We start from the raw sequence: 23,903 nt of genomic DNA, 5'->3' as shown, positions 1-23,903 counted from the left end.
AAAAGGCAGTCATTTATAGTGGTGTGAAAAATCAGACTGTTCTCCTGGATGCTTGACCTGGGGCAGAAGGGCTAACACGGCTTTCTTCTCTCTGCATCTACTCACTGGATCCAAAGCTCTGTTCAGCTCTATCCAGGAAAACTCACGGAATACGTGACAACCCAGGAACAAGGCTGAGGAACAAAACTAATGATGCAGAGTGTTTCAAGAGATTGGGACACAAGTGGAAGGGGGAGGACAGAAGAGGGGCGTCCACGGAGGGGAAAAGTCCCTCAAGAGACTGGGAACTGGGCAGCTTCAGGGGCTGCATCCAGAGTGGGGAACCGAGACTGTGTCCAGTAAGGAGGGGCCACTGAACAGGCTCAAGGAGCTACCGATGAAGGTAGATTTAGTGTTGAAGGTAGACTTATTGTTAAAGGCAGACTTCGTGTTGAAGGCAGATTTTGTGTGGCACATTTATAGGTGTCATAGGGGACATGACCGGTGGAAAGATGCCAACACACAGTACAGGAACTTGAAGTTTCTTAATGATAAAATAATAAAAGATAAAGAAAGTCTGGAGTCAGGTTAAGCTGAAAACAACATGGCATGCTCTCAGACTCAGCACAGCCTTCCATGTTCCTGGGCGACTTACCTATCAAATTTATTTTAACATGATTTTCCCAGTCCAGCATCTCATCCTGAAAATTTCAAGGCTGGACATTAATTCTTCCTTTAAGCACCCATCAGCAGCAAGACTAATAGTTACAAAGTGGTAGGAAAAAGAAAAATACAGTATTCTAGCTAAGATTTTCTACTTTGGTAAGCGTTTACATTTATTTCCAATTCTGAAAGGAAGACACTTTGGGAGCGTCATAAATTTGGGTCTTTCCCTTATTGGGAAGTTGCGGGTAAGGAGCAGGAGTGGATGATCCTATTTGTTTGCCTGAAAATATTCCCCCCACCCCAGCCCATTCTCCAAAATGTTTTTGTTTAGGTACCTCTGTTTAAGTGTTTGCAGAGAAGCATGGAGCCCGGGGAAGATGACTGGGTTGATATGCCTGAATCATCCTATCTCAAACCAGTGGTGGGTGATGCTCCAGAGCTGTGGGCAGGGAAGAGTAAAGCATAAAAACCCCTCTCATTTACCTATATAGCCTTGGACCTCTGAAATATTACACATAAAGAGAGCCAGGAGATACGGAGGTCTGAATGTAAAAGTAATTTTCCTCCTTCTCAAGATAAAAGAAATGAGGTCAGAAGTTATGTTTGGAGAGAATAAAAAACCTGAATGTCTAGTCTTTACTTCATATTTTCTGGGGCTTTACAACTCTTATCTGATATATTAGTTCAGTGTTCCTTCCTGCTTCCCATAAGTAATTACTGAATCTCGGCCTCAACTCTTCCCCTCAACTGAGCCCCAGGGCCATTAATAAACATCCGGTTAGCCTAGAAGCTGTCTCTTGCCTCTTTTGCTCCTTCCTCAGAGAGGGCATTAAAAAAAAAAAAAAAAAGCTGAGTCTTGCTAATAATTCCAGGAGTGAAAGCCTAATTCTACAGAGTTGACCTTCTGTTAATTTGCATTCCACTACTTTGGTGAAGACCCTGCCCACCATCAGAGTTCCCAGCTCTTTCTAGCATGGAATGTATCCTTCCCTGCTTATATACAGTAGCAGGGTGGGCATTTAGGGTATCTTTAAACCAGGCATATAATAAAGAGTTGTATAAAAGGGTTGTATACTCAGAGCATACAGGAAAATGGTGCTCTTTGGACATAGCAGAAATAAATGGAATGCCCTAAAGGGAATGAAAAAGAAAATCTATTTCCAGAACATTGACATTCTATTAATGAACATTTCAGGCCATGTACCCAATAACTGCATTCATTACAGCCCTAGTTGTGTTCCCAGAACCCACTTAGGTGACATCCCTTATGCTTTCCTTCTTTCCCATGAAAAGGATGCTCCCAGAAAATTAAAGTGGCTTTAGCAACATCAGTGTCGAGCAGCATGTGTTTTTCCTTACGCACCACCCAGCGGCACTGGCATCTACACAGCACACGAGCACAAAGCCTTCTGCACAAGGCAGGGAAAGCTTTCTTCTGACTTGCTACCCTCTGGAGGGAGTCTCATTAGCACCAAGCCAGCCTTTCATCTGCCACCTTTCCCCAGCAATTGACTCTTGTCTCGCAGCTGGTTGACAAGCTCTGTTGTCAGTCACCAGGGAAGGCCTGGCTTCCACATGGCTGTGACCTCAGCAGGGAGCCCAGGGCAGGCAGAAGCCAGGCAAGCCCTGGGATGGAGACCATTGCATTGCTGGAAGTCCTGCACTGTTGTGCAAAATCTATATGCTGATGCCGGGCAGGCTCTGGAGGATTTTCTATATATAGAAAAATACATATTTGCATCCTTCCAGCTAATAGAAAGACAAGAATCCTCTGAGGTAATTCCTGCTTTCCTTTCTCCTGTCAGCCCTTAAAACACCTTTCTTCTACCTTCTCCAAAAGCCTCAGTGTGTTATTTATTTAATACACTTTCTGAATGAAGTCGGCATTCTACAGATCTTTGTATCTGACAATTTTTTTTGTCTCTTCCAGTAATTGTCCAGAGAGCAAGGCCATGTTTCTAACTCAGTTGGTATTGCATGATGAGAGGGTCTTAAAGGCATTCTGACACTCATGTTGAGTGGGACTCAAGCCACCTACTGTAAGCCACTGAAACAGTGTATCCCATACTACCCACACGGCCACCAATATCATTACTGAAAAGGGAAACAATGGCAGGGAAGTAGTGGCAGTACTGATGCGATGGCAATTTCATTCATTATCCCAGCAGAGGGCACACAGGAAGGAAGCTGTGATGAACTGGTTATGGTGACAGGTGAGTGATATTCTGTAGAATGTGTGTTCCTGGGAGCTTTTCTAAAAATCAGTATTGCCATTCTTTATGCCTCTCAAATATCACAGACCTTGTCCCCTCTGCCTGAAATTCCACAAATAATGGTTTTCATTTTTTTGATTTAAGGCTTCCCGACTATTGCTAAAAATTCCTGAGGGAGGTACACATTAGGCTTCCTCAGTCATCTCCACCTTAGTGGAAAGAAGCAACAGCTTTTCCCTAAAAAGTAGGTTTTGAGGGAGTAAACCTTACTGTATTTATGTTCACAATCTTACCCTACTCTTGATTCTAAGAAGGACTCTTCCTGCCTCTTGCTATAGAGATCGTAGGTATCAAGAATTAGAAGACACCTGGAGAGGTTAAAATGATTTATATTAGAAAGACATTAGAAGAAATTCATGGGCCAAGAAGAGCTGGAGAAGAGTTTTGAGTGGGGAAAGAAGCAGCAGTGAAAGATGATGATTTTCAGGGAATGTGTAGAGGAAAAGAGAGATTTAGAGAGAAATTGTGGAAATTGCTATGAAGAGTGCCAGACATGTATTTTCCATGAAGTTTTCATTAGCAAAGGCTCATCCTAAGTCCCTGGGACCCAAGTACTGTATTTACATGCCCATTTTATATTCTTCTACATACAGCGCATCCCTCCCCCCTCAAACTGTGCAAGCTTCAGAACTCATAAATCTGAACTTTGAGTGGGTCTACAGAGAAGTAAATGAGTGATGTTAAGAAAAATTTCCCAAATCTTGAAAGGCAAATGCCTTCCTTGTCATGCCAGGATCCTGTCTAATAAGCCTTCCTAAGGGTCATCTGAATTCAGAAGGCTGGAAAGTTGTTTGACTTACTAATTCCAATTATTTATTAGAACATTTTACAATTTTGTAAGGGTAGCCTTTAAACTTTGCAGAAAACTGCTAATGCAAATATTTTTGCCTACTGCTACGGAATGAATTGTCTCCACCACCCACCTCCCCGCCCCCCCGCCACCAATTCATATGTTGCAACTCTGACCTCCAATATGATCGTATTTGGAGATGGAACATTTGGGTGGTTATTATATTTAGATGAGGTCATGAGGGTGGGGTCCTCGTTATGGGATTAGTGTCTTTATAAGAAGAGACACCAGAGAGTTCACTTTCTCTCTCTCTGCCATGTGAGGACGTAAGGAGAAAGTGGGCCTCCTCAGGCCAGGAAGAGAGATCTCACACCGGAAACTAACCATGCTGACATGGTGAGCTTGGACTCCAGAACTGTGAGAGAATAAACTTCTGTTGTTTAAGCTACCTAGTCTACGGTATATTGTTATGGCAGCCTGAGCTGACTAAGACACCTATAGAGAATAATTTTTGACCTGTAGAAATGCAAATTATTTTTTAAAGTAGAAAAGAGAAACTCGGGCTTCCCTGGTGGCGCAGTGGTTGCGCGTCCGCCTGCCGATGCAGGGGACCCGGGTTCGCGCCCCGGTCTGGGAGGATCCCACGTGCCGCGGAGCGGCTGGGCCCGTGAGCCATGGCCGCTGGGCCTGCGCGTCCGGAGCCTGTGCTGCGTACCGCAAAAAAAAAAAAAAAAAAAAAAAAGAAAAGAGAACCTCAAAGATAATGGTTTATTGCCCTATGGTAAATAAATTAGTTTTGTATCTAATAGTCTTATTCTTACATTCGTTTTTGCTTTCACTAACTATATATACATTATATTCTCTTATCATCCTTGAAATGGCTTCATCATCATTTTAATGAGTTAAAATAAAAACTTTGACCCACAATCACTACGTATTTTTATAAGAATTGTGTTTTTATTTAAATTTGAAAATAATACTTTTGACATTGAAGAGAATCTTTAGGAATTATGCCCCCTGTTGTATAATGTATTCCACTTTGGTATCTCTTTGTGAGACTTCAGTAAAAGATTTAAATTACTTTTTGGAGAAACAGTTCTACAATTCATATAGAACCAAAGAAGACCCCAAATAGCCAAAGCAAGCCTCAGAAAGAGGAACAAAGCTGGAGGCATCACACATCTTGATTTCAAACTATATTACAAAGCTATAGTAACCAAAACAGTATGGTACCAGCATAAGGCCAGATACGTAGACCAATGGAACAAAATCAAGAGCCCAGAAATAAACCCATGCTTAAATGGTCACCTAATATTTGATAAGGGAACCAAGAATACTCAGTGAAGAAAAGGCAGTCTCTTCAATAAATGCTGCTCGAAAATTAGATGCTAACATTTAAAAGGATGAAACTAGACCCCTGTCTCATACCATTCACAAAAATTAACTCAAAATATATTAAAAACTTAAATATAAGACCTGAAACCATAAAACTCCTAGAAGAAAACATAGGGGGTAAGCTCCTTCACATTGGTGAATGATTTTTTAAATTTGCCACCTAATCACAAGCAACAAATAAAAAATAAACAAGTGGGACTACATCAAATTAAAAAGCTTCTGCACAGCCAAAGAAATGATCAACAAAATGAAAAGGCAACCTGTGGAAAGGGAGAAAATATTTGCAATCATATATCTGATAAGGGATTAATATCCAAAATATATTTTAAAAAACTCATACAACTCCATAGCAAAACACCAAACAGCCCAATTTTAAAAACAAAGAATCTGAATAGATTTTTTCCAAAGAAGATATTCAAATGGCCAACAGGTACATGAAACAGTGTTGAACATCACTGTCATCAGGGAAATGCAAATTAAAACCACCTGCACACCTGTTAGGATGGCTATTATCAGCAAGACAAAAGTAAGTGTTGAGGGTGTGGAGAAAGGGAACTTCTGTACACTGTTGGTGGAAATGTAAATTGGTGCAGCCATTATGGAAAACAGTAAGGAGGTTCCTCAAAAAATTAAAAATAGAACTATTATATGATCCAGCAATCCCACTTCTGGGTATATCTCCGAAGGAAATTAAATCACTATGTCAAAGAGATATCTTCACCCCTGAGTTCATAGCAGCATTATTTATAATAACCAAGACATGGAAGCAACCAAAGTGTCCATCAATGGATAAGGAAAATGCAGTATGTACACACACACACACACACACACACACACACACACACACACACACAGAAAAAGGAAATCTTGCCATTTGTACAACATGAATAGATCTTGAGGACATTATGCTAAGTAAAATGTCAGAGAAAGACAAATACTGTATGATCTCACTTATATGTGGAATCTTAAGAAAAAACAGGGCTTCCCTGGTGGCGCTGTGGTTGGGAGTCCGCCTGCCGATGCAGGGGACACGGGTTTGTGCCCCGGTCCGGGAAGATCTCACGTGCCGCGGAGCGGCTGGGCGCGTGAGCCATGGCTGCTGAGCCTGTGCATCAGGAGCCTGTGCTCCGCAGTGGGAGAGGCCACAGAGGTGAGGGGCCGCGTACCGCAAAAAAAAAAAAAGAAAAAGCAAACTCATAGACATGGAGAACAGATTTGTGGTTACCAGAAGCGGGGTTGGGGGGAGTAAATTGTATGAAGGTGGTCAAAAGGGACAAACTTCCAGTAATAAGATAAATAAATACTGGGGATGTAATGTACAACATGCTGACTAGTTAACACCACTGTATGATATATTAGAAAGTTACTAAGAAAGTAGATCCTAAAAGTTCTCATCACAAAGAAAAAAAATTTTTTGGAACTATATGAGGTGATGGATGTTAACTGATCTTATTGTGGTGATCATTTTGCAATGTACGCATATGTCAAACCATTGTGCTGTACACCTTACACAGTGTTGTATGTCAATTATATCTCACCAAAACTGGAAGAAAAAAATTAATTACTTTTTGGATGTTAGATTGTGATTTCTTATGTATGTAGCACTATGTTGGCTTTGGCCATGAGGTAATTCGATTATATTAAGGCTTCTCCAGATTTTGTTAAATCTGAGTTTAGGGTAATGTTTGAAGTCCACCTCCCTACAGACCATGAGATGAGAAGGAAAAAGCACCAGGTAATATCTGACTGCTAGAAGGAAATTAGTTTCTCCTTTCCTTCTCTTAGGATTATTTGTTCATGCAACATATTACTCTTTTGTGACCCTTTTTACTGCACTACTTCTCCCCGTGGATTGTGGTTTCTGATACTTGATAATCTATGTTTTATGGATCAAGGCTGCCCTTGCTGTCCTTATCATCCATATTCATCCATTCACTCAGAGAATATTTATTAGGCACATAATATGTGTTAGAGACTGTTCTAAGGACAACATAGCAATCTAAACAGGTAACAATTCCTATCCTGTCCTCATGGAGATTATATTATATTGGGGAACACATGCAATAAATAAACAAATAAATACAATATGTTGGATGGTGATTAGGTACTGGGGAAAAAAAATTTCAAAGCAAAGAGGGATGGGAAGTGCCAGAAAAGAGGATGAGGGGGTAAGTTGAGATATTAAGTACAGTGGTTCCTGGGAATGTGACATTAAAACTGTTGGAGTGAAACAATTTTTGGAGTTGGGGAACTAGCAAAGCAGAGGAAGAGCATTCCAGGCAGAGGAAATAGCAAGTGCAAAGGCCTTGAGGCTGGAACATGCCTGGCACATTTGAGGACTAGCAAGGAGGCCTCCGTGTGGCATGAATATAGGGGAGAGTAGTACGACATGGGTCAGAGGAGAAAAGGGGTAGAGAAACAGATGGTGTTGTGGAGCCTTGCCAGCATGAAAATTTTTAGTTTTTGCTTTTAATGAAATGGATACTTTGGGGAAGTTTTTTAGAAGGGAGCTTTGCCATCTAATGTTTGAAAAGAATCACTGCTATATTGAAACGACTGGAGGAGGGGCAAAAATGAAAGCAGGGAAACCAATTAAGAAGCTATTGCAATAATTCAGGTAAGAAACATTGTCAGCTTGTACCATAGTAGAAGTAACTGGAGTGATGAGAAGTGGTTAGCTTCTAGATATATATTGAAGTTTGCTGATGGATTAGACGTAGGGTCTGAGAGTGAAAGGAAGACATGGAGATGGCTCTATGATTTCTGTCTTGAGTAACTGGAAGGATAGAGTTGCTATTTACTGAGCTGGAAGAACTGTAAGAGGAACCACTGGAAGGTAAAAACAGGAGTTCCATTATGAACATGTTAAATATGAGATGCCTATTAACTATCAAGTGGAGATTTCCAATAGGCAGTTGACATATGAGAGTGGAATACAGGTGAGAGGTCTTTGCTAGAAATATAAAATTGGGACTCATCGAGGCAAAAGTGGTATTTAAAGCCATGAGAAGAGATGAGCTCAGTCAGGGAGTGAGCGTAGATGGAGAAGAGAAGAGGTCCAACCACTGAGCCCTGAAGTATCTCACTATTTAGAAGTTAGCAAGATGAGAAAGAACCAGCAAAGGAATCTGAGAAGGAATGGCTCACGACAGAGGAGGGAAACCAGGAATGTGTGAAATCCTGGAAGTCAAAAGAAGAAAATGCTTCAAGAAGGGAGTGATCAGCTATGAAATGCTACCTATCCATCCAGTAAGATGAACGCTGAGAACTGACCGCTGGATTTTACAGTGGATGTCTCTGGTGGTCCTGACGAGAGCAGAGTTGTTGGAATGGTGGAGGGGAAATCCTGATAGGTGTGAGTTTAACGGAGAATGGGAGGAGAGATTGGAGACAGTGAAGATAGACAGCTCTTTCAAGGGATTTTACTATAAAGGGAAGGAGAGGAATGGGTCAGCAGCTAGAAGGTGGTGTGGGATCGAGGTAGGGTTTTGTTTTTAAGATGGTAGGAAACAGCGGCTATGCAAACATGATGTGCAGTATGCGACGAGCTGGATTTAACTAGGATGCCCCATGAGTACACAGGAGTAAGAGAGAGGCAAGGGGGATAAGAGTGTGAGGGAGTATTAATAATGACGAGCTATGGAATCTGAGCTAGATAAGAGGGAGGGAGGACTAGAGGGTTGGAAGGATAGAGAAAAAATGGTTGGATCAACAGCGTGTAGGTGTGTCAAAGAGCTGTTGGAATTAAATTGTTTTTGGATTAGGGGAGATAAGCTGAAAAGTTAGCAGAGAATGATTGTGTCGGAGAGGAGAAGGGGTCATTGTTGATGGTAGTGACCAGCCCAGGATATACACACGGGATGGACAGCTGAGGTGGGAGAGACCAAGGCTACTGCAGGGCTGAGAGGCTGGGCGGGCAGGATGCAGCTCCGGGGCCAGCATGTACCTTGCTGCTTTACTGAGGTGTTTACAGCTGGTGTCTATTCCGACTCATCAATCAGTGCCTTTGCCCTGTGAGTCGTTACATATTTTGAGTTAATACTCAAAATCCTGTGTCCAAGGAATTGCCTGGGGACTGTGATATTCCCAAGAACCGGACAGGGGTATTTGGGGAGTGCAACAGTGGGCTATGAGTCTCCGGGGAGGGAGGGTCTGTAATGACTGCCCATCAAAACATTAGGTAGGGGCTTCCCTGGTGGCGCAGTGGTTGAGAGGCCGCCTGCCAATGCAGGGGACACGGGTTCGTGTCCCGGTCCGAGAGCATCCCACATGCCGCGGAGGGGCTGGGCCCGTGAGCCATGGCCGCTGAGCCTGCGCGTCCGGAGCCTGTGCTCCGCAACGGGAGAGGCCACAACAGTGAGAGGCCCGCGTACCGCAAAAAAAAAAAACAAACATTAGGTAGAAGGAGGAGGTTGAACTTCCATGCTGCCCCTAGCCCTGAGCCCCTGGGGATGTTCCTGAAGGGTGAGCACAGGACCACAGGGAGAGAAAAATCTGAGAAAGATTTCCAGAGAAGGAAAAAAGGCCCCCAAATGGAGTACAATCAGAAACAAATGACGCCAGCTTCACAATTTAGCCTTGGACCAGCCCAAGCAATTGTATTGATCTGTAAACTAAGCTACATCTTGTGGCCGTTACAATGCCTGATTCATACCTGGATATTAACTCATTCCAGAATCCCCAGTGTGGCTGTGAGTCAGACAGAAGTCATACGCCAAACTACTTAGCCCAGCAAAAAGGACCTGTTTTCTTCTGCTTTTGTTAACATCTCCTTGATTGATTCCTTCCTCCTTTTCTCCTCCTGCCTCACTTATCAGTCAGAGCCAGGATAAGTACTATCTAAAAGTTTTCAAGGTTCTCCTGGTCCTGCTTTCCTTTATGATAACAATTGGGCCCTGGAACCATTTTCAGGCAGGCACATCCTGCTGGGGTGAACATCCGGAGCTCTGGGGAGGGGGAAAGTTGCCCAGGTGAAAGAGCTCATCCCATACCAGGGCCCTCTACCCCCATCCACCTTGAGGCGGCTTCTCCAGGCCTTCGGCTGCTCTTCCTGACACAAAGCAGCCTTGTGAAAGACTGTGGCTTTCACAAGGTGACTGAGCTCCTTGAGAGATGGGGATAGGACTGCCTGGGGCCATCAACCACAAAGGCACCAAATAATTCACGTTGAGAAAGCCAGTCATTTCTCCCAAGTACTTTTATACCAATGATCCATGGCCACTGCCCCAAAGGCAAGTGGTACCTGCCCTCCTCCCCAGCGTTTTACGCCCAAACATCAAACTTGTATTTACCTTTGGCAGCTTTATGCTCCCTTCTGCCCCTCCCACTCTAAGTCCCTCTCTCCAAACCCTTCACCCATTTCCATCATGCCCTCTGAAGCCACCATTTCAGACAGTAAGTGTTTCAATATTTTCTTCTCTACAGTGTTCTTCCACCATCATCAAATGAAGCCTACCTTCTCCCAAAGGTGCGCATTTCCTTGCTTCCATCTCCAGGGGAGGCTGCCGTTTCTCCCACACACCCTGAGACAGGAGGCAGGGGTTGGGGTCAGGATTCACCGTCTCCCTGGTGCTGCTTTTCCATCCTGCGTAAACCCCCTCAAAGCTTATGCCACTTGAGGTTACCATTTTCTATCCTCTGTAAACACTGAAGATCTAGACGTGTGTTGTAGATCATAAGTTTTCTCACCATGCCAAATCCTGACATAATTCTGAGATGTTTAAACCTATCTGTGGACGACCATCCAACAGAGTAGTGTTTAGTTCCTTGAACTTTTCAAGTCTCAAAGCTGAGCTAGTTATGGTCTGGAAATGTTTAACATCAAAGCATACCAGACCTTCAAGCTCCCTCACTATGCCTGCTCTTCAAGAGACAACCAAGACCAAGATTCCTTCCTTTTCTGCTAATTCAGTGTTTGTTAAGTTTTAACAAGCATCAGAATCACCTGGGAGACTTGTTAAGCCACTGCCTGCTGAACTCCAACCCCAGATTTTCTGATTCGGTGGGTATGGGGAGGGGCTCAGGAATCTGCATCTCTAACAAGTACCAGGGTGATGCTGATATTGCTGGTTTGGGGACCACGCTTTGAGAACCACTGTGCTAACGTATGTGCCCAGTGGTTCCCAAATTATCTTCATGTTAGAATTACCTCGGGGAGCTTCAAAAAGTATGGATGTCTGTGCTTGCATCCCACGCTCCAGGATTGTGGTGTAATTCACCTGGAATGTGGCTTTGGAGTTTCTAAGAGATCCTCAGGTGATTCTAGGTACAGATAAGTTTGGAAATCACTGGTATCAACATCTTCTAGCCTCCCTACCACTCCTACCCATCCTGGAAGATATGGTTAATCATCCAAACTATACTTCCCACCTGGATATTCCCTCTGTATCCTCGTGTCAGCCTTCTCCCCCAAGGAACCTCAAACGTGTGTCAGTCCATTTTCCTGCTTCTCCTAAATACCAGCCATCATGTGTGGCTGGAGAAAACCACATAGCCCTCTCGTTCTCTGGCTTATCCTAACTGTCCTCATTCATTGATCTTTTACCTTAACCTTGGTTCTCTCTAGTCTCCATTTCCCTCACCTGATAATCCCCAAATTTCACGTGCTAATGCCCCTACCTGAACACTTCAGATGACTTCATCTCCTACTTCATCAAGTAAAATTGCTTTCATCAGGTACACTCTCTTTCCATTGTATACTCCACCCAAATGACACATTTATCTGTAGCCATTTTCTTTTTATCCCTTCATCTCAGAGGATGATGCATTCCTAGTCCAGTTCAAGGTCAATGCCTCCACACTCCCACACAACTCGCCACGTTTTGCTGGCATTTCGCATTATTAACAAAGTGCTCTTTCCATACACCTTCAACCAACCCCTTCTCTGCTGGCTCTGGACCCTCTGCTTCAACTCTTACTCTCTCCAGGCTCCGACTCTCCCTCTTTTCTTTGCTGCTCTCTCATACACAATCCCAGCTCCCATTCAGCAGCTCTTGCTGCTCAGTAATGGCAGACTCAGGACGAGGAGTAAATTCTTCCAGACGCCTCCTCTAAAGGGTTTTGAATTTGGTATTCAGAATTCTTTATTTTTCTTTTTTTCCTCCTGCCTTGCCATGTGAAAAGGGGACTCTGCTTGCACAGTCAACACCACACTTCTCTTTATTTCTGTAACTTAACTTCTTTGCTCAGTATGCCAGACACTGATGAGAAAGCTGCCTCAGAAGCATAAAGCATTATATTAATGATACTTTTGCTTCCAGCATGTATTTAATGTTCAACAAAAGGCAGGCACATAGCTCCTGTTAGCACAAGGAAGAAACAAACCCAGCAACCCTTTGGGAAACCAATTCACATGGTGACAACTCCAGCAGAGGCAGGGGGCAGAAAATGAAGGAAAATGACAAAAACACACAAAGGAAGCACAGTCCAGGAAATCAACAAGGCAACAGAAGAGTGTCTGTATGTTTTGTTTGCTCGACTATTACAGTTAAGTCAAGCTGGGTTTAGGAAATGTTCTTGCATTGGTACTGTGGCCCAGGTGACAGATTGGGGATCCAGGGCTGGGTGATACACAGTGAATATCTCTCATTGTGGTTTTGAAAAACCTTAACACTAATTTATAACAGAGTACTATTGTTGCTTCTATTCTAAATACAAAGCAGGTCAGGAGGGATAACAGAGAAATCTTTGGTACTAATTTCCCTCTTAACATATATTTGAAATAACATTAAACATTATATTTACATAAAATTACATATTTTGCATATAATGTTAAATATATTTATATAAAAATTTTAATTTTAACATAATATAAAAATGGTTGACATCAAAAGTATGATACTTAAAGAAAAAAATTGCTAAATTAGACCTTATCAAAATTAAATACTTTTGTGCTTCAAAAGACACCATTCAGAAAATGAAAAGATAGGCCATGGACTGGGAAAAAATATTTACAAATCATAGATCTGTAAAGGACTTGTAACCAGAATATGTAAAGAACTCTTATAATTCAATGATAAGAACATAATCCAATTTCTTTAATGGGCAAAAGATTTAAATAGACATTTTATCAAAGAAGATGAATGAATGGAAATCAGAACATGAAAAGATGTTCAACATCATTGATCACAAGGGTAAGGCAAATTTAAGCCAGAAAGAGATACAATTACAAACCCACTAGAGTGACTAGAATCAAAAAGACAGACAATACCATGTGTTAGTATGGATGTGGAGAAATTGAAACTTTTATGCATTGCTGGTTGGAATGTAAAATGATACAGCCACTTTGGAAAACAGTTTGGCAGTTCCTTAAAAAGTTAAACATAAACTTGCCATACAATCTGGCAATCCACTCCTGGGAAGCTTTACAAGAGAAATGAAAACGTGTCCATAAAGACACAGATGTGAATGTTCATAGAAGCATTATTCATAACCACCCAAACTGGAAACTTAAAATATCCGTCAACTGGTGACTACGGTAAATATTCATGAACAAAATATGGTAAATCATAAAATGGAATAATATTCAACAATTAAAATGAAAGAACTACTGATTCATGCTACAACATGGATGAACCTCAAAAACATTATTCTAAGTGATAGAGGCCAGACACAGAAGACTGTATATTGTATGTCTGATTCCATTTATATAAAGTGTTTAGAAAAGGCAAATTTATAGAAACAGAAACAGCTCTGTGGTTGCCTAGGGCTAGAGCTGGGAGCTGTGATGCCTGTAAATGGGCATGAGGAAACTTTTTGAGGTGATAGAAATGCTCAAAAACTAGATTATTTTAATTATACCTTGATAAAGCTAACTTTCAAAAAAGTTAACAATATATAATTCTTTAAATTACCAGTGAACCAAATTTTTATTTTTAATTCCTAGAAATAAAACATGAGTAAAGACTTTCAAAGATGGTATAAGAAACAATCATCCCTTCCCCCAACCCTTGATTGTCATTTACTACACACAGAGAAAAGGCTTCCAAGAGCTGCGTTTGACCAGACTGATATGAGCAACTGGCATCTACACCCAGACTGGAAAGTCTTCATTCCTCTGTGCTCACTTCCCCTTACAAAGGAAAGGAGAGCCAGAAGCCCAGACAATCCACAGCCTGGATCATCATTCTTGAATAATAAGGTAGCTAACTCATTTTTTGCCAGATGCCAGTTATTTTTTGCCATCATCATATATTAACTATGGTTAAAGCTTGTCTTGTTCATCCTTAAAGGCCATCAAACAACATGAGCTAGATGTACCAGAGGTATTTTCTTGTCTGGGATTGTACCGAAAGGTGTAGGTGAAGCACCAGGACCATCTTCCACATTCCCTGAGCATCCTTCATGCACAAGACACTGGCGAGCCACACAACAAAGTGCAGCCTCTGCACTCAAAGAATCTGGAAGCTGGCTGGGAAAGAGAGCTAAGAAATAGTTATTAGTTAACAATTAGTAAATGATAAAGAGAATATTGTAAAACCAAGTTGAAAACCTCAAAATGTAAGACAAGGAAGTTGCACTCCTTCCTTGTTCCAACTTGAACATTCGACTACTTTTTTAGAGAAAAATCTGGATAGCTGGTATATAGGCTGTGGCTGGGTGACTTAAGGAGTTGCTGTGCTTCTGTGACAACTACTTATTTAATGATGGTTTGGGGTCTGTTTTTAAATTGTGTGAATGACAAAATTGTTTCATTTCCAAGCCAAGATCTCATCAGTAAAGCTGAGCCAATTTTGTGTGTGTGTGTGTGTGTGTGTGTGTGTGTGTGTGTGTGCAGCCGCAAAATTTTCTTTCTCTCTCTTTTTGGCTGATGCACTCAGTTCTGCAAAATGACAATGTTGATATTATAAAGTCTTTCTGTTATGATGACAAAAGGGGGCACAAGGCAAATTTCCAGTACTGTGCATGGGCACATTAGCTTACCTTGCCCTACTAAATCAACCAGGGGCCCTTGGTGCTAGGTGCTGAACTTGAGTTTCTAACCAAAACCCGGATCTATAAACTGAAGGCAGACCACCATCATGTGTACTGACCCTCTTGATCCACACTGTGGTGGAAGGAATGGCTTCCTGAGTGATTTGTTTCGTATTGGAAAGTCACCCTGACTTTTGAATAAATATATGAATTGTACACATTAATGACGGCAGCCTAGGTTTCTGCAGACCAATTTGCATTCAGCTTATATAGTGTTCCTATGGTCTTTAAAATACTTGGCAACTTGTGGAGATATGAGTCATTGTTTAACACAGGGTCAGGACTGAGGTTTGTATGAAGCAATGCAAATTAAAAATAATATCTTCTTCATCTGCTCTCTCTTCCTCCCATCTTATTGTATTCATAGACCTCTATAGAAATGGAAGCGGCAACATCATACCTAGGCATTACTAAACCAATCCTTTGTGCATTTGAATGCTCCTGGGGTTAAGGGGTCCATGAGCATATTCCTGCTTTTTCTATTTGCACATGCACCAGTCTAAAAGATACCCCCAGAAATGGGAGTCTTCCTTGTTTCCAAGACCTAACTCATACTTGGCCCTACCCTGCCCCTACCTCCTGGAATGTCATACACTTAACTCATGTTCCAAATTACATGATGAGGTTTGTTTCATCAGAAACATTATCCAGACTTCCTTTTAGCAATCTTGTCCTGAAATGCAATACAATGCAAAATATAATCTTATTAAAAATTATGCTTACCCAACTGCTTAACTCTGAGGAGAAAAAGAGCAAGTTAGACCTTTATTTTACATGACATGCCAAAATAAATTTAAGTGGATAAAAGCATTAGACATAACAGTCCATCAAAACATAAAAATCCTAGGAGGAAAGATGGCTAAATATTTGTCTGAATTATGGAAAGGAAAGCCCTTTCTAAGGTTGTAATCAGTTGAAGAAATCATAAAGGAAAATAGTGGATTGACTACATAGACAGCAAAATCTATATATATAAGTAAAATTATTAATAAAATCAAAGAGTAAACAATATGCTATATATATATATAATGGAATATTATTCAGCCATAAAAAAGAAAAATCCTGCCATTTGCAACAACATAGATGGATCTTCAGGGCATTATACTTAGTGAAATAAGTCAGACAGAGAAAGACAAATACCATTATGATCTCATCTATATGTAGAATCTGAAAGAGCCAAACTCATAAAAACAAAGTAGAATGGTGATTGCTAGGGGCTGGGGGAGTAGGGGAAGTGGCGAGATGTTGGTCAAAGGGTACAAACTTACACTTAGAAGATGAGTAAGTTCTGCAGATCTAATGTACAAAGACTTTAGTTAATAATACTGTATTGTACACTTGGAAGTGACTTTAGTTAATAATACTGTATTGCACACTTGGAAGTTGCTAAGAGCATCTTAAATATTCTCACCACACACACACAAAAAGATAATTATAAGGTGACAGAGGTGTTAACTATTATCGTGGTAATCGTTTCACAATACATATGTATATTAAATCATCATGTTGTATACCTTAAATTTACACAATGTCATATGTCAGTTATATCTCAATAAAGCTGGAAAAAAATATTTAACAATATGAAAAATATATATTTGTAGTAGAAAAGCAGGATTCAAACTTACAAATGCAGTATGATTATACTTAGGTAAAAATAGATCTTACCCATAGAAGTAAAGATAAGAAAATATACCCAAATGTGACTATAGTTCAGTTGGGTAATGGGACTGTCAGTGGCTTTTTTCTCTTCTTTTCTTTGTGGACCAAAATGTATCAATGAACTTTTATAGTATAAAACTATACTATAGTTTTGTCAGCCTTTTGTTGAATAATTCATGCAACAAACACTGATTTTGCAACTACTGTGTGCCAGGCCCTATGTATGCTGTTTGTTGGAGATTTCAAAACTGTTATGACAGAGTAGTCCTGGAGGAAATCACAGCCTAGTATAGGAGAGGAAGAAGGAAACACATGACTAAAATATTTATTCATAAGTTCTACAGTAGAAGAAGGGGCTGAGGGCTATTGGTGCTATTGGGTCCCAGAGGCAGGACAACTCATTCAGGCTGGCTTGGAGGGGAAGAGGCAGCAGGGCGTCTTTCACATGAGGGGTACCAAACAATGACACACTGTGATGGAAGGTTTGAAGAAAGGGTTAAGTATGTCACATATTCAGATGGCAACATCTTAATAATGGTGACTGTCACGTAAGATGTATACCCAGAGGATTCTAGGATGACTTGCAGGTTTCTGGCTTATAGATGCTGGTGTTCTTTAGAAAGAGAGGAATCCCATTTGGAGCTTGTCCCCAGTCCTGGCCCCGTTGAGTTCAGTGTACCTGTGGGCTGGGCTGGTGGAGTTATATAATATGTGGAGTTTGGGAGAGAGAGCTGGGCTGGAGACAGAAGCAGAGGTTGTAGTTGTAAATTTGGATGAAGGACCCAGGCAGGATATGGAGAGTAAGAAATAAAGCAGAGAGCCATGGACAGGGCTCGGAGGGAAACAGACATTTAAAGAGTCGCCTGAGAAGAATTGCTCAAGGAACCAAGCCCAGGAGAGAGTGAGTTCCAGAAGCCAAGGGAGAGAGAGCTGCAGTTCATGGTGCTGAGTGCTGTGGAAAGGGCTGGAGAATAAGATCTGAAGGGCCATTCAGGAGTCAGAACTTCTATCCAATCTGTGTATGAAGGGGAAGCAAGGCAGGAAGAAAAGCTGGAGATGGGGAAGAAGATGAAATTTGGGGTGGGTGAGGGTTAGTGGTGACATTAGGGCATTGTAAGATCCTGGAGTGTGTTCCTAAAGGCAAGAGGAAGCCCACATGTGCCAGAGGTTAGGGTAATGGCATAAAGGCAGGCAAGACATAGATTCCCTGTGCTTCCCGAATTTAAGATGTTATGGGGACACAGGCAACATCCAAGTGACTGACTGAAGAATAACTGCTTTTCTTAACCTTCTTCCAAACTTACCTCATGGTTACAGAATGTAATCTGTCAACTGGCTGGCTGCCAGCCAGAGGTGCCTGGCCATCTGAAACTTGAGCTGAGAGCCCACCCAAGCTCAGATAATGTCATTGCCAAAGAGGTCCTCGTCCCCTGCTACATTCAGCCACACCTCGACTGCTCTGCTGCCAGACCCATTAAATGCTCTCTCTTCCCAGCCACCCTGGACACCTGCCAGGACAATATTGTCATCCAAGAGCCTCCGATACATTTATCTGTCTTCCCAACAGAAAAAGCAGTGTCCATTTAAAGGACAAGTAGACAGAGATCTGCTCACTTCAGGTGTGCAGGCCATGATTTCTGGGAGCGTGCCTGGAGCTGAAGCAAGGCCAGTAGCACAGCAGGACTGCGACACAGTGGGCGGGGGCAACCAGATGTTGGGGGTGGGGCAGGCAGCCCTGAGGCCCATTCAGTTGCTCCTGAGGAGTTATTTGCATCCTTCTCTTGGTACTGACATTGTGTTGTGGTTCCTAAGGTGTGTTTTGTCTCCGTGTGTAAATTGTAGACCCTTGTAAGACGGGGCGATTAAATCTACTTTTTCATAAATTCCAGGACACAGTACTTCTTACAGCCCATACTCTTTCCCCCTTTCTCTCTGTATTGTATCCAGACTTGATGTATGGAACTTGAGTGGCCATCTTGGGGTCAAAAAGTTACAAACATGGGGGAGGAAAAGGTCAAGAGCATCACCCAGTTTCCATCCATGACATCACCAAGCTGCTGAATCAATGCCAGCAGACAGCTAATGCAGTCCTTTAAGTTATGAGAGAAAAATAATTTTTTGGCCTAAGTCCCTTGTAAGTTAGGTTTTCTGAAACTAAATGTAATTTACCCAGCATCCATTCCCCCACTTTCTCACTCAGAGACCTCCAACTTTGTTCAGATATCCATCCTCCCTCCACATGGCTAGGTGCCCCGGGCGATTCTGATTCCATCCCCAGTTCCAGGGGTGGCATTCACTGGCCAAGTGTAATCCCATTTCCCTGGCCAGCGTTGAGTTAAAGAGCCAATGAGACATGGGGGCTGAAGTCTGTTGGGGCTTCTGGGGAAAGGCTCCCATCATACAGCAGCAAGAAGATCTGTCTCTCTCTCCTTCTTGTGAATATTGCTATTGCTATGTCCAGGTTTTGTACCTGAACTGTTGTAATCACCTTGCCTCTCCCCTGAGGATGATGCCAACACAGAAGATGGTGAGTGAAGAGACAAAAATAACCTGGATCCTCATAGACATTGTTGCTCTGCTGAATCAACCGGCCTTGAAGGCTGCCTGACCCTTGCACTTCCTGTGCTGCCACAGTGTAATTCTTTATTCTTTGATGCAGTTTGAACTGGCGGGTTTTGTTACTTACTCCTGAAAGCATCTTTACAGATAATGAAGGTATTTTTAAAAGTTTTGTTTGTGATTATCTAACTCAAGCTTTTTATAAGAAAAGGTAGATGAAGCATCAGCCTGTGGATTTAGCATTTTTCCAATGTTGAATATGATGATATTTCTTCCATCTTAAAGGTTTAGATACAGAGAATGGTTTAGATCAAAATGTATCCTGAAGCAAATGTTAATTTTATCCTGGTCAACCCGACCCAGCCAGAAGTATGCGCGGATTTATTAAACTTGTGTCCCTAACGAAGGTAGAGAAATTGAGCCAATAATGACAGATTATCTTCTCACTGGTGGAGCTTTAGGGAACAATGAGCCAATGAGAAATAACATGCTCACTTCTGTTGAGACTTGAGGAAGAGAGAACAGTGATTCATTCCTCATAGGAGCTGGGACTGCTGCAGTTGGTATTTCCCTGATTCCCAACCCTCTCCCAGTCCCCTCTGGAACCATAAACATGGGGACCCCTGCGAATGATCTGTGGTTGGTAAAATTAATACTAATCAATTAATACTAATAATTAATTCTGAAAAAAAAAGAAAAAAAAATTAATTCTGGATCTCAGAGCCATTTCATCCCAAGGAGAGGAATGCCTTGAAACCTGCCAGGTTAATATACCTCGCACAGTGCCTGGCACACAAAAGGCACTCAAGACTGTGTGTTTATTGTATGAGTGAGGGAGGCCAGGCAAGTGGTACCATTACTATATGCTCCTCTCCCCCACCTGTTAATCCAATAAATTGTCTTCTCTTTGTTTAAATATTCATTGCTAAATATAGTCGAACAATGCAGGTGGTTTAGGGAGACTTGGAGTAGCCTGTCTGAGGTCACTGAATTATTCCGGAAACATTCTGCAGTATAACGCCTCAACTTCTGAGCCAAAACTTTAAGCCAAGGACATTTTTAGAAGCTGTGAGCTAGAGCTATTGCTTCGGGACCCAGAATTTAAACACACAATGGTGGCTCTAGCCTCTAATTCTGTCATGCTCTCAGAGACGACTGCATGAGTCTCTCACCTTTGCCCTGACAAATCCTTTCAAAAGGAACTGGAAACATTTCAGGAACATAGCCATGTCCCTCCTACTCGTGGTGAGATAGTCTGGAGAGTGTGGTCCCAGATAAAGCTATCAAATGCCCACCTTGCCTTTGAGGCTCTCTGCAAGATGTGTCTTCTTAAAGGGCTTAAATATTTCACTTATTCTAATTTGACACTTGCTTAATAAGCAGCATTTCCAGACATGTATTCCCACTCTTAACCCTGAACATCATCACGGGGGACTTGAATAATTTCTCCTTTTCTCACATATGTTCACCTTCTGTGGATGCCCAGGATCCAGCACAGTGAAGCATAATAAAGTACTCAATACATGTTTGTAAAATTAATGAATAAATTGCATGCATAACTAGAGTGGGAGTAGACATAGGAGACTCCTAATATATAATTACCTCACAATTAAGGCAATGTATCTGACAGAGATTCTAACTTACAAATTTGATTAAAAAAATGCAATGCGAGGGAGGATCTGAAAGCTGAAACTGGGAGGGTGTTTTATCTTCAATATATGATCATAAATATAAATACTGCTATTTGTTGTTTATTCTACATACTTGAATTGCTGGCATGGTATTAGGTGCTACGTATATGGCATTGCATTTCATTCTTACAATGACCTTATATAGTAAATATTATTGTTGTAATTCCTGTTCTAAGGATGAGGAAATTTAGGACCCAGAGGATTAAGTAATTTTCCTCTGGTCATGCAGCTAGAAGTGGTCTATGCATGCGCTTGACTTCTTTATAACCCTGTTAGGGTGACCAGGGGTCACCTGTTAGGGTAACTCTAAGACCCTTATCAGATCTGAAAGAGGAAATAAGAGTAGAGGAAACTTGGAATCAGGTAGACACTGAGAAGACTTCAAAGCTGTAAAAAATCTCTTTAGGCACTACTGAAATCCACATGAGCATGGGTTTGGCTAACATTTTGTCCACTTTCCAATGAGAAGTTTTCAACTCTTTCCCTATTAAAAATACCTCTAATGCTTTGACCCAAGTCAATATAAATGATAGATATGTGTATGACAAAGAAGAAGGACGGAAGGTAACTGCTTCCCCTGCACTACAGTGCTATCATGAGAGCAAGCTTGTTTAATCTTCACACAGAAATACTCAACAGCTCAGCAGCTTCGCTCAATAGAAGTTGTGTGTTCTGAATTTTGTGCTAGCATTTTGTCTTGCTCCCAGAATGTCCCTTAATCCCACCACCATAGGCCTAAATCCTGCTCTTCCATTAATGTTAGCTCAAATCCGATTCACCATTCTAGCTTGCAGTGATAATTCTAAGAGTTGGCATTTATTGAGCCCTTACTATATGCCAGATCCTGTGCTAAACACTTTAATTATTACTTAATTGCTACAATAGTGCTATGTAGGAGGAACTACTATTAATCTATAGACAAGAAAACTAAGTCACAAAGCAATTAAATAACATTCCCGCCATCATATAACAAGGAATAAGTAGAAGGAAATTTTAATTTCCTTCCTTTTTATTTTAACAAATAAAAAGAATTTTAATTCCTAAAATTCTTTTTATTTGTTGGTCAATCATATTTTTTAAAAATTGATTCCAATTTGGGGGCACTTAAAATAGATCCCTTGGTGTTTCATTTATCAGGTGGTCATCTTAAAGACATGAAAAGTACCTAGATTCAAGGAAATTTATCCACTCACAGTGACTAGTAGAGAAAAACTCACATAAATATATTGCCTTTTGGAAATTTCTGTTTTCAAGGGATGTCTTCATTTCATGGCATTATTACTTTTCTCATACTCAACTAATGCCCTAATTCCTCAGTGAAGCTTTACAATGCAGCTTAACAGCCGTGAAATGGTTTTAGTTTTATTACAATAGGTAGGTGTGATGCCCTGGGAAAGATTCAAACACTTTAAGACATAGTTTCTGTTACAAAAAAAAGATTAAAATCATGATTTTGAAGACTATCTAATGACATGGATATAGTTGATTTTTTAAAAAAGTACAGTACAAAATATACAGTATCAAGCCATAATTTAAATTTAAAATATCCGCTTTAGATACATAATTTTAAAACCATGGAAATAAGTACAATAAATGTTAAGAGTGGTTAGTTCTAAATGGTAGAGTAATATGTAGTTTTCATTTTCTTTTTTTATACTTTCTTTTATTTTCTAATTTTTCTACAATGAGCATGTAGTGCTTTTATAACCAGAAAACAACAAAAAATTGCTCTCCAGTAAAAAGAACTAAGGTTCTTTGGGGGAAATGACTGAGCCCATGTCTAAAGCAGGAAAAGTACAAGGTGAGCCTTGACATATTGTTGTTTCAGAAAGTAAGGAAATGCTCAAAGACTAATGGGATTGTGTCAGAAGGTTCGAGGAACTGGCTCAGAGGGCTCCCACTGGCTAAATTTAGAACAATGAGAGTATCAAAAATAATAATGGGTGTAACTAATGGCAACACACTAAATGACTATGATAGAGGAAAAAAGGAAAGAAGACATGCTGGATAAGAAATGTTGATATAGTGATAGTTAGAAAACTAACCATTTTGCAACTCCTAATGTAATATTTGATTAAAACAAGAACAATCAATGGATGATAAAACTATCACGTGAAAGGTTGCTGAGAGACTAGATAATATCATTGTACAGACAGATTATTTATTGCAAAGAAAAAAGATGTTCCTTTAACGAGACATTTGGCAGATCTTACCTTAGCCAAGTAATCAAACTTAACATCAGTAAGAGTGTGGCAGTCTGACAGCATGTTCTCCTGATATGATGCAACACGAAGTCCACAACATCTCTGAAGTATTCTTGTCAAAAATATTTAACCTGAATCCAATCAAGCCTTGAGACCTAGCTTTGTCTAGATCACAGGGAATTGAGGAGAAAGGGAAGTTAATAACATCATGAGCAAACAATAAGACAAATTCAGAATGCAATGTACTCTATAAGGTAATTAATTTTCTCAGATTCTTCAAAAAGTCAAAGTAATAAAAAGAGCAGAAGTATTCTTTTTTTAATTTAGTATACTTTATTTTATAGAGAAATTTTAGGTTTGCAGAAAATTTGAACAGAAAGCACAGAATTCCCATATACCCTCTTCCAATCCCTGTAATTTCTCCTATTATTAACATTTTGCATTAATTTTATATTTGTTACAATTGATGAACCCATACTAATACATTATTATTAACTAAAGGCTATAGTTTACATTAGGGTTTACTATTTTCATATTTGCATTGTACATTCTATGGGTTTTGACAAGTGTATAATATCATGTATCCACCATTACAGAATCATACAGAATAGTTTCACTGCCCCCCGCAAATCCTCTGTTCTCCACCTATTCATCCTTCCATCTACTCCCTAAACCCATGGCAACCACTGATCTTTTTAGTCTCCATTGTTTTGCC

General features: G+C 40.8%; 1 protein-coding gene across 1 annotated transcript in view; it reads right to left on the bottom strand.

Annotated features, from left to right (window-relative positions):
- The window catches only part of GNG2 (G protein subunit gamma 2), a 218,494-nt gene that overhangs the window by 154,988 nt on the left and 39,603 nt on the right, over window positions 1-23,903 (bottom strand). Inside the window, exon 3 of the mRNA XM_028495858.2 lies at window positions 23,198-23,353. The gene's annotated coding sequence lies outside the window, so the exon portion shown is untranslated. The remainder of the gene's footprint in view (window positions 1-23,197; window positions 23,354-23,903) is intronic.

Source organism: Physeter macrocephalus, chromosome 11 (assembly GCF_002837175.3).
Source record: "Physeter macrocephalus isolate SW-GA chromosome 11, ASM283717v5, whole genome shotgun sequence".
Taxonomy (NCBI): Eukaryota; Metazoa; Chordata; class Mammalia; order Artiodactyla; family Physeteridae; genus Physeter; species Physeter macrocephalus.
The sequence above is the reverse complement of the archived record's forward strand: the minus strand, read 5'-3'. Positions and strand labels throughout refer to the sequence as shown.